Genomic DNA, 18,724 nt, shown 5'->3' on the forward strand with positions numbered 1-18,724 from the left:
CTAAATTGTTTTGTTTGCCTCATGGAAAGAGTCCAAATGAGCTGCCTGCGACACACAAAGAGCTTTGTCTGGCGATATTATGTCTTTTCAATTAGGCATTGTGAGAATTAGCCTATTCTCAGGATTGCTAACTCTTCAATAGCTCTCCAGCGCTCCGTAATTGATTACCTGGTGTGAGACGGGACTCAAGAATGGGGCTGCCTGACTCACTGAAGGTCCTGAAGGAATGGTAGCAGACGTCCGCGGGAAAACCCTTTGTGATAAGAACTTAAGGCCCTATATTTCAACCCCGGTGTCAAATATCACTGTAATGATTGTAATTAAGTCGTGCTGCGCCGGTGCCGCTCGCGATACCGGGTCCGGGACGGACAATGGCGAGCAATAAATCACACGCCATCAGTTTAAATTGATATCTTCCCGATCGTCCGGGCTCCGGAGCCCGTCTCGATGGGTGCCTGACAACTTCGCGGCGGACGAACTGTCCGCGAGGAAACATGCTCTTTGGTTATTAATAATGTCAACTAATTTCATGGCTCGGCGTGATGCTGCGCTAAGTGCAGCTCTGTCAACGGCAGCGACAGCTCGCTGACCCCCACCGCTAGACTCTGTCATATCTATAATGTATCTGTCTCCCCGCTTTCAGCCACTTACTCCGCCGGATGAAGAGTGATGCCGCTCGTAATGTCGGGGTCGTTTTCCCGATGTGCGTGTTAAAGGGGTTCAATTGTCTGACACCGCCATCCAAAGGTCTTTCACTACAACCTGGCTGTGTCTGCGATTGTTGAGCGGAAGGATGAAGGGATGGTCGATGAGCCCAATGGTATCAGGAGCGGACTTTCAAAATAAAACATCCTGGTACTTGAGAAAGTTTGGCCAGGGTTTACAATTGTTTATACAGGTGTAACCAAAGCTTCTAACTGGTGTGTAACTGGTAACTTGGAGAGATTATGATCTATGAGAAGTCATCCTTTTTTTTAATCGCAGTTACATGACCAAAATACATACACCTCGTAGGTCAACACCAGCTTTGTGTCAATTCCTGAAATGTTTATATTGGTGAGAAATTAATGTGGAGGAGAGAAAAAAAGCAAAAATCTTTAAGCGGTAAATGATTTTCTAAAAGTTTATAATTCGATATCACTGTAACTCTTTACACTTTTAGACGTTGACATCCCCTAATATGTTTATATATTTTTTTTACATTAGGGATGTCAAACTCAGTCAGACAACGGGAAAACATTTTAAAACAGATTTCAGTCTCAGGCCAAAACAAACGTATATTTTAAGCTGTCAAGAAAAATATTTTTTATTGCGCTGATTTACGCTTTTTGTAGGCTCTGTATAGTAGTTGACATCCATAATCTCTGTTCCTTGTCTTATCTTAAACACTGGCATCTTTATAGGTCAAGATATCAACATCAACATTAATCTACATTAATTTGAGCGTTCCACATTTGACCTTGAGTTTGAAACGTGAATTAAACTATATAAAATAAATACTTTTTGTTGCAGTTATTCTGTTCTTCATTAGCTGAGGTACCTGGCGTTGTCAAGGGGTTGTTGTAAATATTTTTATAAAAATAGAAAAAAATGTTTTATGAAAAACGCAAAGGCCATATAATTTAGTTTTACATTGCTATAATCCCTTTAATATAAAACAGTGGTTTTCGGACGATCAGTTCAGTTTCCGAAAAATAAAGCGGAAGCTGCCGACGGCTATTATTTCACTAATATTAAGAGGAAAATCATCTTAGTCCAGACACAGATCATTTTATGGCGGCCATTTTGAGCCCAAGAAAATAACCGAGTGACCTTTATAGATATAGATTCAGAGTTGGACAGATCAGGTCATGACCTGGAGGGTTCAGGAGCACTCACAACAATTTTGACCATGAGCTGCAAAGTGCTACCACCCAGACTTAACACATATCCATTTTGTTGATTCTGCAAAAGGACAACATATCTTTTAAAAATACTCTTAAAATGTGCTGCTAGTTCTAGTAAACTTGATTTCAATCCATTTTGCAACATATATACCAACAACACTTTCTCTCAAGACAGGGTTCTAAAGTTGCAACCGAAGACAAACCTGGAAATATCTGCTGTCATTTCCTTCCCAGACATATTGTCAACTTATTATCATCATTTCCTTTCACTTGTACCTTCCATTGTGGAGCTCTCTTAAGTGACGTGTGATAGAGAGGATGTGACAGAGAGCGTTAACCATCATTACTCGATATAGATTTAGCTTCAAGGATACGTAGAGGTTCTGCTGACGAATAATGTTGGTTTTCTAAAGAGCGAGAAGAACACTTTGTCAAGGTTATGGAGTAAAGCAGATATATGCTGTAAATCAGTCCAAACGCGAAGTGTTTTTCTCTGATTATTTCCTTCTTAAGGACGTTTCTTGAAGAACTTGTGTTGCTAAAATAAACCATTATATAAAGCAGTCACATAAAACTTTGTTATACCGATACACACGAAAGTAGTTGAAGGTTGTTCTGTTTGGTTCTAAAACAGTGTAACAAAAAAAAACATGTTTTTGCAAACTAATTGCTGATAGAAGCCTTGTAAAGATCGCCCCCTCAGCAGTATCTGTGCTGGGAATCCACATGGAAGCTTTTCCACATGGTGATGCTCTAACCGTCACCTGCTGCGAACCATGATTTCTCTGAACACCGATGATGTATTTTGGCCGCTCGATAATCAACATTCAGTTCAACTATTTTTGCCAAGTTTCACTTGTTTCATTCTTGAAACTTTAACACAAAAGTAAGTTTCTTGGCGGAAAACATTTGTGTAGGACGGTAGTTTGAACACGTATCCTCGGCTTGTTTTGCAGACGCCAGCCGAGCGTTCTCCCGGGCTAAATCACTTAGCCACACATCAGTTGTCTGACTGTGATTAGTTGAATTCCACGGAGACAGATGTTTGCAAAGTCATTGTTTCTCAGCCTCACCCAGATATTGTTCTTAAAAAGTGCTATATCTTCCTAACCCTGGAAGTAGAACTTGGCAGAGGCTTGTTTTATTGTCAGACGACAGCAACGAATAGTAAATTTGTTATCAGCGTCATGTTTAATTCATTTAAGCGTTCACCCAAAATTCACTCATTTTCTACTCACCCTCGTCTAAAGGGTTGCGATTATTTTCAGAGTAACCTGTTCATTTTAATTATAGGCAGAAATGTTTATTCATTTTAATGTAGCGACTGGAGCTCAGTTGTCTTCGTCTTCATCTTTGTCCAAAAAGACACTTAAAAAACATCCAAATACCTCCATACTGCTCGTCTGTAACGTCCCTCTTGGATTGAAGGAATTGGCATAAGGAATTGCTTCGGATTTTATTTTTTTAAGTATATACAGTAGTTTAAGCTTGTTTTTAGCAAACGCGGTTAGGCTAGCCGCTAGACTAGTGCTGTGTCTCAAATCTCATACTTCTTTTAGTGCACCGGTTAGTATGCATCAGGATAGTGTATGTACTAACTAATAGTAACTAAAAGTAGTATACACCTATATGAGAGTGAGAAACTAAATATTCGGGACATATTTACGCCAGTATCAGCATCAAAGAGGTGTCATCCTCCTACTGCTGCTGAAAATGCATCTGTAAGTATATGAACATATATATTTATATAAATATATATTTATATATATATATATAAGCTGCTGAACAGTTGGTGTCAGCTTTGAGATCCATCACGACTGGAACGTGTTGGCCGACAAAGGATGACTCTGGTTTTTGTTCTCAGAGTTGGGGGCTAACAAGTACAAGTTGACCTCCTTCAAACTCTGATCAAGCTTCACCAAAAAAAAAAAAAAAATCATCTCCCTGGTCAGAAAGCAGCGAAGACGGCAGCTGAGTTAAATGAGGCTGTTTTATTATAAAGAGCCTCAGGCCAAGACATCCCGAGACATGTCTCACCGTTCATTAGCTATTCTTGCCGCGATGCTACAGTACGAGACGCATACCAACTCGCCGGCTTTGAAGCGGTTCTGGCAACGCTTGATGACGACTTTGATGAAAATACTTTGCTCTGTAAAGAGGCTGTCGATACCGGGAAGACGTAAAAACTTGTCGAAGGATTATTGAGGGGTTTTTTTTATAAATGGGGACGTGCGGAGCTGAAACTTTATCATGAGTGTTGATACAGACGTTGAGATTATTACTGAAATGTTTTACGTCGAATAACTTTTTTTGAAAATATCGTAAGGTTGGCAAATCAGTGATCTCCAAACTGACCATGTGATCAACAAACTGTTGTTGCCTTAGGCCCTAATGATTTTTTGGTTGTTTTATGATGTCATTATTTAGTTTTCATATTTATTTGTGTATGTTTCTTCTTTTTTTTAGCACAATTTTGAATATTTGGTTACGCTACTCCATCACAACAAGCAAAGATTCCAGGTAGAAGTGTGTATTGGGAAGAATCAGGCAATACCATATGTAGCACGAACGAAGGGCATACGATACAATATATCGCGAAACTGTAGGAGCAGGAATATATATGTAGTATTGTCAAGTACTTGACTCTAGTGTTGCAAAATTTACAGACCACATGACATCTTGAACAAGTCGTGACTTCTATCATTTGTTTTGAAACCAAAATATGTCCAAACATCAGCTTTAACAGCTGCTGGAGTCGACTGTATCCTCTTGTCCTCAGTCAATGCCAGCATCTTGTGGGATTTCAATGTCCCTTTGACTATGAGTGAATGACTGCAGCCATAATTGTAATTACAAAATGATACAGTTATTTCAAATATCGACCTATTAAGGGTGTCGTCTCTCTCTCGCCCCAAGTAGCTGTGGTGGGATGATGGTACAAAATGAATGAGAGTAGATGTATTTTTTTTAGATACTGTTTCTACTTTTGGAAACATCCCTACGTCTACAAGAAATCTTCAAACTACGTAACAGTTTGTTTTCATGTCTTAACAAGAAGGATCTGTCTCGCCTGCAGTTGATTCAGAACTCTGCAGCGAGAATTCTGACCCGCTCAAGTAGAAGAACTCACATTTCTCCAGTCCTTAAAACTCTTCCCTGGCTTACAGTTTATTTCAGGATCAACTTTAAAATTCTGGTTCTTACTTTCAGAGCCATTCATGGTCAGGCTCCTCCTTACATCACTGATCTGATCCAGCCTTACACCCCAGCTCGGGCTCTGAGGTCTGTGGATCAGAATCTACTTATGGTTCCTGAACACGGCTCAGGACCAGAGGAGAGAAATCCTTCCAGACTGTTGCTCCTAAGCTTTGGAACGATCTTCTCTCTCTTTGCGCTTGATGGATCTACTGACTCCTTTAAGAAATATCTTAAGACGTTTCTATTTGTTCAGGCTTTTCCTTGATTTTCTGGAACTCCTGTGTTGTTCTCAGTATTATCTTGATCTTTAAAGTATGTACTTTTTTGAGTATTCTTTTGATTGTTTAAGCGCTTTGTGACCCTGGTCTAGAAAAACGCTATATAAATAAATATTACTTACTTACTTACTTACATTTTAGCTTCATCAACTGTTATTATCTCCCCTTTAAATGTTTAGATCATTTATAATCTTTTGCAAAAATATCACTGCAGGATCCGGAGCCCGGTGAGAGTGTGTGACAGCGATCGGCCAGCCCCCCTCATCTAACACCGGCCCGCCTCCCTCCCCCAAATATCCCCCTACAGCTCCACTACAGCCTCAATTAAAAAAAAAAAAAAAAGTGGTGATGTCGAGCAACTGACAGAGACTCCATCACTTTCCCACATCTCTCTGCGCCGAGAGTGGAATTAAGATGTTGGAGGCAGAGCACACTATTGATTTCCCTCTACTGTTTTTTCTTTCTTTTTTCCTGGACAGCTCCATTTTGACACCGGACCTTCTTGGCAATGCAGGCGGAACTCGGGTGCAATAATCAGTTTACAGCGTCGTGTTCTCTAAATTTTTAATTAGCCTCAAAACAAGAGCTCGCGGTGAGATGTTGAGAATGAGGGGAAGAGGATCAGAGACGACCAGTAGCCAAAGAGACAGTCCTGGAGATAACGCTCTGAGACCTGGACAATAGAAAAACACTCTGAAATCTGGATAGTTCCGACTTTTAATGGTTAACATTACCCTTGAATGATATCTTCTATGGTGAATACTGTTTTTATAATTCCTAACATGAAGCTAATTTGGGTTTTAGAAAAGACTAACAAGTAAAACTCTTTTGAAGTATCCTGAAAAAAATGCTACATTTGACTTGTTTTTCCCACTTTTATTCTATGGAAAGTAAGTAAGTAAGTAATATTTATTTATATAGCGCTTTTCTAGACCAGGGTCACAAAGCGCTTAAACAATCAAAACAATACTCAAAAAAGTATATACTCTAAAGATCAAGATAATACTGAGAACAACACAGGAGTTCCAGAAAATCAAAGAAAAGCCTGAACAAATAGAAACGTCTTAAGATGTTTCTTAAAGGAGTCAGTAGATCCATCAAGCGCAAAGAGAGAGGAAGATCGTTCCAAAGCTTAGGAGCAACAGTCTGAAAAGATTTCTCTCCTCTGGTCCTGAGCCGTGTGTGTGGAACCATAAGTAGATTCTGATCCACAGACCTCAGAGCCCGAGCTGGGGTGTAAGGCTGGATCAGATCAGTGATGTAAGGAGGAGCCTGACCATGAATAGATCTGAAAGTAAGAACCAGAATTTTAAAGTTGATCCTGAAAGAAACTGTAAGCCAGTGAAGAGTTTTAAGGATCGGAGAAATGTGAGTTCTTCAGTAGTAACCGTTCAGATAAGCCTGCAGAACACACATGCCGGGAGACATGACATTTAAAATCAACATGATAGCAAAAAATCAATACCAGTTGTGCATAAATTCACATTTCACACTAGTGTTTCAAATCCTGGCTTCCCAGCTTACCTCGGTCATTTTTTTTAATGAAATACAATGCTATAAGGAAGCAGGATAAATTGTCAGACACGCTCACACATGCCGTTGTGAATTCTTGGCCAACACGGCAGCTATAAGCTGTATATACAGTTAATTAACTCGTCTCCCCGGCGCACGATTCACGCAAACCTTGCCCCTGGCATGTCTGCGTGAGGCTGAGCAACATTTCTTTGAACATACCTTTGAGCTCATTTTTTACGGCGTTTCGCGCTGGCATAAATCGTTTAATGTCATATATTGTAAGTTGCTGGACTTGCTGTTTATAATGACCCGAGTTTCCTATTCACACACCAGATAACGAACGAGTGAAGTGAACACGCGGCCAGGATTCCCGGACATTAGCTGTTCATCCTCGGTTTTTCTTCACCTGTGGGGGTTTTGAAAAAACACATTTACATGGGTTATGTGAGGTAGAAGACTTGAGGTGTTGTAGCTGAGTCGTACACAGTCAAACCACGGGGTTGTAAGTATTTGTCTTTGATATTTGCTGCTAAGGTGAGTAACTAGCTACTCGTCGTCGTCACCTTTGTTAATTTAAGGTGCGACATAACTTAGACAATAAAGTGACTCGTGGCCTAAAAAGTTGCGTGTTCAATCCTCGTCTTCCAATGAATCCAAGTCTTGTCCCTGAGCAAGACCCTTAGAATAGAATAGAATACGTTTATTCATCAGGGGAAACACACTTTTACAACAGCACAATGAGAATAAAGTAAAGTGCAAGGAAAAAGAGAAATAATAAAAGAGATAATAAAATAAAACAATCTTAAAAATATACAAATTATTTACAATATTAAAAAATTAACACTATTAACAGAATAAAATAAAATAAAATAAAAATAAAATAAAAACAAACAATAAAAACACACAAGAAGAAAAACACCCTGATTGCTCCGATATTGCGTTGCAGCCTACTCCCATCAGTGTGTGATTGGGTGTGTCAATGGGTTAACATTGTCACTTCAGAAAAGTGTCTGATAAAGGAATACATGTAAATAGATGTAAATGTAAGAACAATATTTTAAAAAAGTGTGGTACATTACTATACTTTAGGTTTCAGGATGTTTGTTTATTATTTTCTTGTCTAAGTAGCTCGTAGGTGAGGCGAAAATATGCAGGTTGCAGTTATTTTTTAGGTTCCGGGGACATGTTTTTATTGCCCAATTTATATTTTGCACATATTAAAGGGTAATTTAACTAGTGTAGAAAATTCTCAGCAATATTTTGACTTCAGTTCCATAAACTTGACAAACCTTCAAAACTTCATTGACAATTTAAATGTGTGTAAGGCTTTGACCCTTGTGTGATCTCAGGGTCAAGGTGACCTTGACCCAGGAACGACACAAGGATTTCAAATGTAAATGGTTGATTTGATATTTCAGGTTTTTATTTGAACAAAATTGTAACTGCAATTTATGGTGTTACCATGTTCTTGAGCAAATGTATTATAATAGGAGGCAGCTGCTCTTGTTATCTTTGAACTAGCTGTTTTTAATAATCGGTTGGAAATGAAAGAGGAAACAAATTCACAAAGAATGTATTTCAACGTCATACAGAGGAACTTTGAGAAAAGCCTTTTTTCCCGCTGTGAACTTTGACTCTCCCAACAAACAGAAATCGATTTGAGTCCTTTTCTGGACCTGAGTTGAGGGTGTATAGATTTCAAGATCTAAACTGATGTTATTAGAATAAAGTAGGTTAATCCTCCTTTCTCTTCCAGCTTCTTTTTCTTTTTCTGATCCAGCCTTACACCCCAGCTCGGGCTCTGAGGTCTGTGGATCAGAATCGACTTATGGTTCCATGCACACGACTCAGGACAAGAGGAGAGAAATCTTTCCAGGCTGTTGCTCCTAAACTTTGGAACCATCTTCCTCTCTCTTTGATCCTTTAAGAAACATCTTAAGACGTTTCTTTTTGTTCAGGCTTTTCCTTGATTTTCTGGAACTCCTGTGTTGTTCTCAGTATTATCTTGATCTTTAAAGGATATACTTTTTTGAGTATTGTTTTGATTGTTAAAGCGCTTTGTGACCCTGGTCTGGAAAAGCGCTTTATAAATAAATATTACTTACTTACTTACTTACTCTTAAAAAATGAGGGTTAAACTTCCCTCACTTTCAGATAAAATAAACATCTACTAATAGTTCTAAGAACTGTGTCTCCTCCAGAGGTAGACTCTCCAAGGCGGTGGTGAGTGGTCAGTAGCCAAATAAGAAAATTAGATTTTTATAATGAATTTTCTAAAACCGTGCAGCTTAAGCCTGTTTTTGTGCAGCAGTGCCACATATTCTTTCACTTGTCCTGCCACAACTCATGGTCTTTTAGTAACTGGCCCCCACCACGTCAGCGCTCCCTAACTTACTCCTCCACTTCCCCTCAAATAACACCAGATGGCTCTTAAAGTCCTCCTGCTGAGGAAAAGAAAGATCAGCGGTAAGAAACTTTACAGCAATAAATGCAAAGCCATTACTCTGTTTTAATGTGCATGCCTGCACATCATACACTGCTGTTCGCCGCGGCATCCAGGGAAGGGCAATAATGTCAGACAAATCTTGTGAGTAAATGGGCGGCGGTTTGTCCTGGAGATGAACACACTCTGCTTCCCCGCATGCCAATAAGACAGTGAGGTAGCATCTTACTGACAAGCAATTTATTGGAATTCAGAAGCGAGTGGAAGAGGCGAAGCTGCTGACAGGAAAATGGAAAAAAAAACACAACAACAACCTTTACATCCATCTTGGTATGCTGGTTTGTCATCGCAAAGACAATAAGAAAACTCCATTCCTTCCAGATCCATGCTCACCTCTCTGCCTCTCAGACCCTTGTAGTGGGTGCTGCCCATGGATCCCACCAGACACCATTACCATGACCATTTGATTTGCTCTCTGTAAATTATTACCTACTATTTTGTTGTTTGTTGTTGTCTGTTCAGGCTTCATTGGTCGACTCCATCATGAGCTGTGTCTCAAATGGCATACTTGTGTACTTAAACTTAGTATTTTCAGTGCATAAGTGCGTCTCAATTCTTAGTATGTAAAATGTAGTGCTCCATACATACTAAATTGTCACTAAAAAGCACACAAAACTGAGAATGGACACTTTCTACACTAAACGTCTCCATCTTAGTGACATTGACGATGTAAACGAAAGTTATATCATATATATATATAGATATTTATATATATATATATTCATATACTTACAGGTGCATTTTCAGCAGCAGTAGGAGGACGACACGTCTTCGCTGCTGATACCGGCATAAATATCTCGCCAATATTTCGTTTCTCATATTTCTTGATCCAAACCAAACGTGCTGCCAGCAGGTGGCGATAGTGTTCCTAAGACTGGTTGAAATCATCGTTAAATAGTAGTAGAAGAAGAAGCTGTCGCGTCATTTCCTGTTAGTGTGTAGCAGCAGAGTTTGATTTGAGACATACTATCTGTGGAGAATTAGTTACTAGTTAGTACGTACACTATCCTGATGCATACTAACCAGTGTACCAAGAGAAGTATGTGATTTGAGACACAGCTATGATCTTTTTAAGGCCACATGCTCTTCCCATGGCATGTTAAAAGTCAAAATATTTCTTCAAAAATTAACACCTTTAAATGAATTCTGTCAAATCGTAGATGTCTATGTAAGAAATCTGATTTAAAAGTCACATAATCCAGTTCTAAGAGGGGTCATTTTAGGTTTCTGCATTTGGGTCTGAGGGTCCATAAAACACTTGAAAGTGAAGTCACTGATCATTCATATCTTCTGCCTAATTATAATGTTACTACTTATTCACTCTAACGGTTACATAAAAAATAATCCGAAAACACCACTGATAATATCACAAATCCATTTCTACTACATTTATGTATACCATGATTCCTGACTACCTTTCTTTCCCTCCAGAAGGCGAGTACTATGTCCGAGCTTTCATTCTCACAATCCGGGCTGGGTTAAGGCAATTTTCTCATACTATCATTGGAAGAAAGGAAAACATAATCGTCACTTTCTCTCCTCTTCATCTTCCATCAATGAACCTCTGGGCTCTCTTGAGCCATCCTTTCTTGCGGGGATGACATTATTCTTCTTCGGACACAGCTTAAGAGATCCCCCCCCACCTCCCCCACCTCCACCTGGTCGACGTATCTTTGATCCACGTCTTCAATGACCGGAGAGCAACATACTCCCTCTACATATTGGTTCGTATTCAGCGAGGCCCGAACCATACTCCAGCTCTTGTGAGTCCACTATAATGTTCTCCTGGAGGAAAAAAAAGAGCTTCTTCTCTTCAGATGCGCCGCCTGTTCCAGCTTCCATGTGGCAGATGTGTTTCATCATACTCCCGCCTGCCCCCATTAAACTTCTATTTTTAACGCTGGTACCGGCCATCTTCCATACAGATAACCCCAGATGTACCTTGTTTTGAGCCAGCGGAGGACATATTGGAGATTCAGTTATGGTCTGGCCACGTCCAATTACACCACTTTTTTTAAAGCGTGTCTTGTCTGTGTTGAATGGTTACTGGGAAGACAATGTGTTACTGCAATTTGTTTCATTTAAAAAAAAAAAAATTTGTAAATATAAGTATAAGTTGTAACATACTTTGTCAGTCATCAAGGAAAACCAGAAAACCAAATTCTAAATATTTTATTTGTGTTTCTTTTTTTGATACTGGCATTTCTGTCAGAATGGAAGCCATCACAGTACAGAGGTACACATACTTATGTACGTTACATTGACTTGTGTTTGCCTATAGACAGTATTTAATGTTAAATTTAACAAGTGTGGGCAATTCCATTTCCTCAGGGGTCACATGATGTACTGCGACAGGGCTATTTTGAAAATAAAAAAGTAAAAAATGATGATAGGCATGTTTTTTCTAAACATTTCTTCAATTTACTATTTTGAAAAAAAAAAAAATACCCACAAAAAGGACAAATGGAAAAAAAAAGAAAAATACCGATTACAACAGATCCCTTCCAGTGTCATAAAGAAATGTACTCCTGGAGTCACCGTAGTATTACTCACCGTAGTAGTTTAACCCCAGTCATCATAGTAATACTCCGCTAATAAATTGAGTATTACTCCACGAGTCACCATAGTAGTACTCCGGCAATCAATGTAGTATTACTCTTCAAGTCATCATTGTATTACTCCAAAAGTCGCCCTTGTATTACTCCGTGAGTCACCATAGTATTTTTCTGCCAGTCACCATAGTATTACTCTGCCAATCAATGTAGTATTTATCTGCGAGTCACTGTAGTATTACTCTGCCAGTCACCATAGTATTACTCTGCCAAACAATGTAGTATTTATTTGCAAGTGACTGTAGCATTACTCTATGAGTCACTGTAGTATTACTCTGCCAGTCACCATAGTATTACTCTGTCAAACAATGTAGTATTTATTCGCAAGTGACTGTAGTATTACTCTACCAGTCAATGTAGTATTACTCTGCCATTCACCATAGTATTACTCTGCCAAACAATGTAGTATTTATTCGCAAGTGACTGTAGTATTACTCTTTTAGTCAACATTGTATGACTCTCGAGTCACCATTGTATTACCGCTGTATTACCTGTTAACCATTACTTACTTACAATAGTAGTAGAAAGTAGTAGTATAATACTGTCTTCGAGTTTGGCTATACCTTGTTGTTAACATACAACCTGCACACTATTCTTAAAAACTAAATGAACAGTAAGATATCTAATAGTACCCAGAAGCATCTTGGTGGAAACCTCTATAAGGTTAATAAAAGACAACAGGAAGTGGTTAACAATGGTCTTCATGCACCTGCAGGTACAGGTTGTTGACACCACAACCTTTTTATCTGCTTTAAAAAGTGTCAAGTACGATCCTCGCAGTGTCGAAGTTTCTATACGCACGGGTGGTTTTCTTGTGCTCCGGGTCGTCCTCGTCTGACCCGGAGTGACATTTAGTGTCGACACCATCAAACGAGAAGGTTATAGGTACCGACATCAACCCTGGTGAGTTTGTGGCATTTAGGTCCGATATCATGGTTCGTCTTGGGTCGTTTCTTCCTGCGGCTGGAGAAGAAAAGAACTCTTTAAATAAGTTCTGGTTTGATTGTATTTATATCTGTTGTTGAGGAGCGCTGAGGGCCTTGTTGAGATGCCCTTATCGTGCTGGGATTTGAACTCCAGACTTCCTCATCCATTGTTGCTGTAGCTGTCAAGTGTTAACATTTGACCACCAAAGATAAATCAATTTCGATGTCAATCTCAACTTGTTCAAAACATTTTCCAACTATAATCAAACAATTTTCAACTGTAATCAAACAATTTTCAACTATAATCAAACAATCTTTATCTATAATCAAAAAATGTTCAACTATTATCAAACCGATTTCAACATAAACAAACAATTTTCAACCAATCAAAACAATTTTCAACTATAATCAAACAATTTTCAACTTAAACAAACAATTTTCAACTTTAAACAAAACAATTTTCAACTTAAACAAACAATTTTCAATTATAATAAAACAATTTTCAACTGAAACCAAACAATTTTCAACTATAATCAAACAATTTTCAACTTAAACCAAACAATTTTCAACTATAATCAAACAATTTTCAACTGAAATCAAGCAATTTTCAACTATAATCAAAAATTGTTCAACAATAATCCAACAATTTTCAACTATGATCAAAACATGTTCAACAACAATCAAACAATTTTCAACTATAATCCAACAATTTTCAACTTAAACAAACAATTTTTAATTTAAACAAACACTTTTCAATTTAAACAAACAATTTTCAACTTAAACAAACAATTTTCAACTATAATCAAACAATTTTCAACTATAATCAAACAATTTTCAACTTAAACAAACCATTTTCAACTGAAATCAAACAATTTTCAACTGAAACCAAACCATTTTCAACTTAAACAAACAATTTTCAACTGAAATCAAACAATTTTCAACTTAAACAAACAATTTTCAACTTAAACAAACAATTTTCAACTGAAATCAAACAATTTTCAACTGTAATCAAACAATTTTCAACTATAATCAAAACATGTTCAACAATAATCCAACAATTTTCAACTTTAAACCAACAATTTTCAACTATAATCAAACAATTTTCAACTTTAATCAAACAATTTTCAACTATAATCAATAAAGCAAGAATTCACAATATACAACAATCTCTAGCAAACCAGGTTTTTTGAGACAAAAGCTCGACTTGTACTCGACTGATCCTTTACAATGTGACTCTGACACGAGGAATATATTCTTAGCAGTACATTCTCCAGCAGCTCTGATGGTTCAGCATCAATTTCAGTCAAAAAATGTCTTTTTCTCAAAAGTTGTCGACCCCTGGTTCGACCTCTTCAGTGGCAGGGAAAAAAAAAAGCTCTTTGAATCGATAAAGTGTTTAAAAGTTACTCGGAATCCGATGTCAAAGCTCGACATCATTGAGTCGAACCATCGTGGAAAAAAAAAAGTTAAAGTCGTAGTTTTGAGTCGGAGCCGAGGTCACGTGACTCCAGAGTTCCAGACGGAGGTGGAATCGGGGGAGAAGACGGGGGGAGAAAGCAAAGGTAAACAGAGCCATTAGAGACAAATCTATTTCTGAAGAAAGCAAAAATCACATCATCAAACACTGGGGAGAAGAAAAATATGATCCTGCAGCCCTTCAGGGCGCCGGCGGGCCACGATCGCCGACTGTGGCATTTGTCTTTATCGGTCCGGCCTGAGGGGGGGGGGTAGTCGAGGGAGGAAAATGAGAAAGACTCTAGAAAACCAAGAGGACGGGGTCTTTCTTTACTCACCACACAAGTCTTAACTGGTTGGTGACTAGTCTCTCGCCGCCGCCTTGTTTGGATTGAGCGAGATGAAGGTGGACGACGAGCGTCGCCGCCATCCGTCAAGGCTTCGCCCGCGGAGACGCCGCTTCATCAAAGTGACAAGATTGACTTTCACAGATCTTATCGCTTTTTTTTTTTTCCGTGACATTTAGTTTTTCTAACCTGTTCTGCAGCCGCCGCCGCACAAGAGTTCACCTTTTTTTGTTTTTTTCTGGTCACAAATGAAAATCACTCACCTTAGTGTTAGTTTGGGGAACAGATATACTTATTTATTTGCTTGAATTTAACCTTTTTTTCCCCTGTTTTCTTCATTTAAAGATAAATCATAAAAATACTTGACAACTATCTGAAAAAATTAAGAACTCTGGGAACACTTTCCAGCATTTCCCACGTTTTGAAAGTTAAAATAACATTTATTTATTTTTTAATTAAATTATAATGTATATGAAGTTGTTACCTTAATATGACGGTTTGTAGTCATGTGTAAAAAATGATGCAAATGTATGATTCTGGATTACATTAAAGAAACTGGCAGCCAGTGAAGAGTTTGAAGGAGAAATGTGAGTTCTTCTACTAGAGCGGCTCAGAATTCTCGCTGCAGAATTTAGTATGAACTGCAGTATGTATTGATTTGATAGTTTAAACTGAAATATTTCATGACTTTTCAAAGGAAACCAATGTAAAAATTAATGTCATCATTGAAATTCAATCTCATTTTTTTTAATTGAATTTGAAAAAAAAAAAAAATTATAATAATAATACATCACATTACTAAGAAAAGATTAAAAAAACAGTTTACTTTCTGCAAGCAAAAAATTGAAAACATAAAAAAATAAAAATGATAATATTTCGAATAATTGTCTTAATTATTTAAATCTTATCATGTCTTTTCCATTGTATTACAGTATAAATGGAAATTAAATACAATCTTAGACATAATATTATACGCATTAGAGAACTAATCTGTTCTACAGTTATTTATGATATACTATAAAATAATGTTAAAAATATTATTTATTATATAGATAATACAAGAAGAGATGGGATATATGTTATTTATAAAGCACACTTACTTTTTAGGTGCTTGTATTTATATACTTTTATGTGTATCCATGTAGAGATATGTGTCAAACAATTTTCAACTGTAATAAAACAATTTTCAACTATAATTAAAACATTTTCCACCATAATAAAACTATTTTCAACTGAAATCAAACCATTTTCAACTTTAATCAAACAATTTTCAACTATAATCAAACAATTTTCAACTATAATCAAACAATACTCAACTATAATTCACTCCTTTTTAACTATAATGAAACCGTTTTAACTATAATTCAGCATTTTTTAACTATAATCATACAATTTCCTACTATAATCAAACAATTTTCAAATGTAATCAATATTTTTTTTAATGAACTCCAACAACTTTCAACTATTTTTATTTATTTTTTTGTATGTAAAGAGAATATGTTTGTAAAAAAGATGAATTAATTTATAAATAAATATATTTTTAAATGCAGCTGCAGTTCCCACTGTCGTCCAGCAGGACGAAACAGTTTACAAGTCGCTCCTCAGTAAAACAAATATCCCTGTGCGTCGCCCTCGTCCTCTCCGGTGCTGCCGAAGCGCTCCATCAACACTGTTTCAATAGACAAACCTGAACATTTGTTTCTCGCCGTGGGACAGACCAGATATCCATCTGAGGATTGATCATGTCGCGACGATGCCTCTATTTGCCCTCCTCCTCGGCCCCGGCTGTATTGGATCCCGCCCGGCCGTCTTCACAGCCCATGCCAGGGCTTTACAGATGCTCCATCATGTCCTCTTTCCAAAGCCAGTCATTTTTCAGCAATTTATATATTTATTTCTTCCCATTATTATCTGCCCAGAGCGGGCGTTCTGTGAAGGAGGCCTGTTTGTGCTGCAGCCAGGCTCGCAGCTATTTAGTGGCTCTGCTTTTTTTTTCTTTTCATCTCCCTCTGTTCGCTTTTAATTCTCCGGGGAAATTTGGCTCCGGCTCTGATATTTTTTTTTCACTCTCTCTCTTGTTGCTCACCAGCGTCTCTCTCTTTTCTTTTCTTTTTTTCCCCCTGATTTATTTCGACTCATCAGCCTGCTGTTTGCAGAGACTGCATTATACACTTTGATGTCTAATTGTTGCCAAATTAATATTTAGTGAAAATTACATCGGAGAACGAAAGGCGACCCAGAAAACAAATAAATATTTTAAGGTTGAATTAAATTATGCTGGTGGATAATAGATGTATTTTTGTGGTGGGAACTTATCAAATGAAACAGGTTTATGAGTACACGGTTCTTTTGACTCTTTTGTTTTCACCGGATTCAGCAAATTTCCACCGGATCGGCACTTCGATGTCTAAACATGGCTCGGAATTTCTTGTGAGTCGAGCCATGTTTGATCTCAGCACGAGTATTAGGAGTGTGAGAAAGTATTGCAAAAATCGCAAAAATATGTTCAACGATTATGTATCGATATTTATCAGCACTTCTTCCAAATCATATTTTACTTTTCATCGTAGTTATTTTATAGTTTAAAATCCAGTAAATTGAGTGTGTATGTAATATATATTCATGGTGTTTTTGTTCATTATTGTGTTGCAATTTAAAGTATGGCCGCTAGATGGCACTCATTACATCCTATGCTGCTTAAGGAGCATTGCAATCCTGTGAAATCCTGTACATGTCTGAGGACGAGAGGATACAGTGACTCCAGCAACTTTTAAAGCTGATGTTTGGACATATTTTGGTTTGAAAACAAATGAAAGCAAGAGTCATGTGGTCTGTAAATACTACAACAACAGAGTCAAGTACTGGACAATACTACACATATATACTTGTTACTACACTATCACTACACCAGAGTCAAGTACTAGACAATTCTACAAATACATCCTTGTTACTACACTATCACAACACCAGAGTCAAGTACTCGACAATACTGCACGTATACTGTATACTTGTTACTACACTATCACAACACCAGATTCAAGTACTCGACAATACTACACATATATCCTTGTTACTACACTATCATAACACCAGAGTCAAGTACTGGACAATACTACACATATATCCTTGTTACTACACTATCATAACACCAGAGTCAAGTACTGGACAATACTACACATATATCCTTGTTACTACACTATCATAACACCAGAGTCAAGTACTCGACAATACTACACATATATCCTTGTTACTAGACTATCACAACACCAGAGTCAAGTACTTGACAATACTACACATATATACTTGTTACTACACTATCACAACACTAGAGTCAAGTACTGGACAATACTACTAATGTATCCTTGTTACTACAGTATCACAATCTATTGTATCGTTGACCCTGTATCGTGCTATGTATCGCATCGCTAGATTATTTCCACTACACAATACACACTCCTAAATATTTTGTTCCCACAAACAAACTTGTAACTGGACTTTCTTATTTTGATTGTTTTACATTACACCCCAATTGTACTGCAACAGACCTTCTTAAAGTTTGTTTTGCAATAGGCACAGACATTGAATTACAATAAATTGTAATATTAATATAAACACTAGCAGACCTGCTGCAAGAGTCAAAGTTCAAAAATAATACAAAAATACATCCACCTTACTTAAGCCAAAGTAGTGATGTGTTGATGATGCTTCATGAAGCAGTTGATGCTGTATCACGATACAGTTTGAAAGACCACTAGATGTCACCCTCAGTGAAAATGATGTTTCATTGAATTAGTAGATCAGAGTCAAAGATTATAAAGCAGAGAGTGACATCTAGTGGTCTTTTAAAACGAAGACACTGTATCATGAAACAACAGATGCAGTATCATGAAGCTTCATCGTCAATCCTCAAGTCCAAGTATATGGAAGATGTAATACAAAACAGGAAATATCAAAACAATCCAGAGAACAAAAAAAAGGCAGAAATCTGTCACAGAACATTACTT

At 37.5% G+C, this 18,724-nt stretch overlaps 1 protein-coding gene across 1 annotated transcript in view; it reads left to right on the forward strand.

The window, feature by feature from the left end:
* Positions 1-18,724, forward strand: part of cd276 (CD276 molecule) — a 135,647-nt gene that overhangs the window by 63,511 nt on the left and 53,412 nt on the right. The window lies entirely within an intron of this gene.

The sequence above is a fragment of the Callionymus lyra genome, chromosome 6, assembly GCF_982586985.1.
Source record: "Callionymus lyra chromosome 6, fCalLyr1.hap1.1, whole genome shotgun sequence".
In the NCBI taxonomy this organism is placed as follows: domain Eukaryota; kingdom Metazoa; phylum Chordata; class Actinopteri; order Syngnathiformes; family Callionymidae; genus Callionymus; species Callionymus lyra.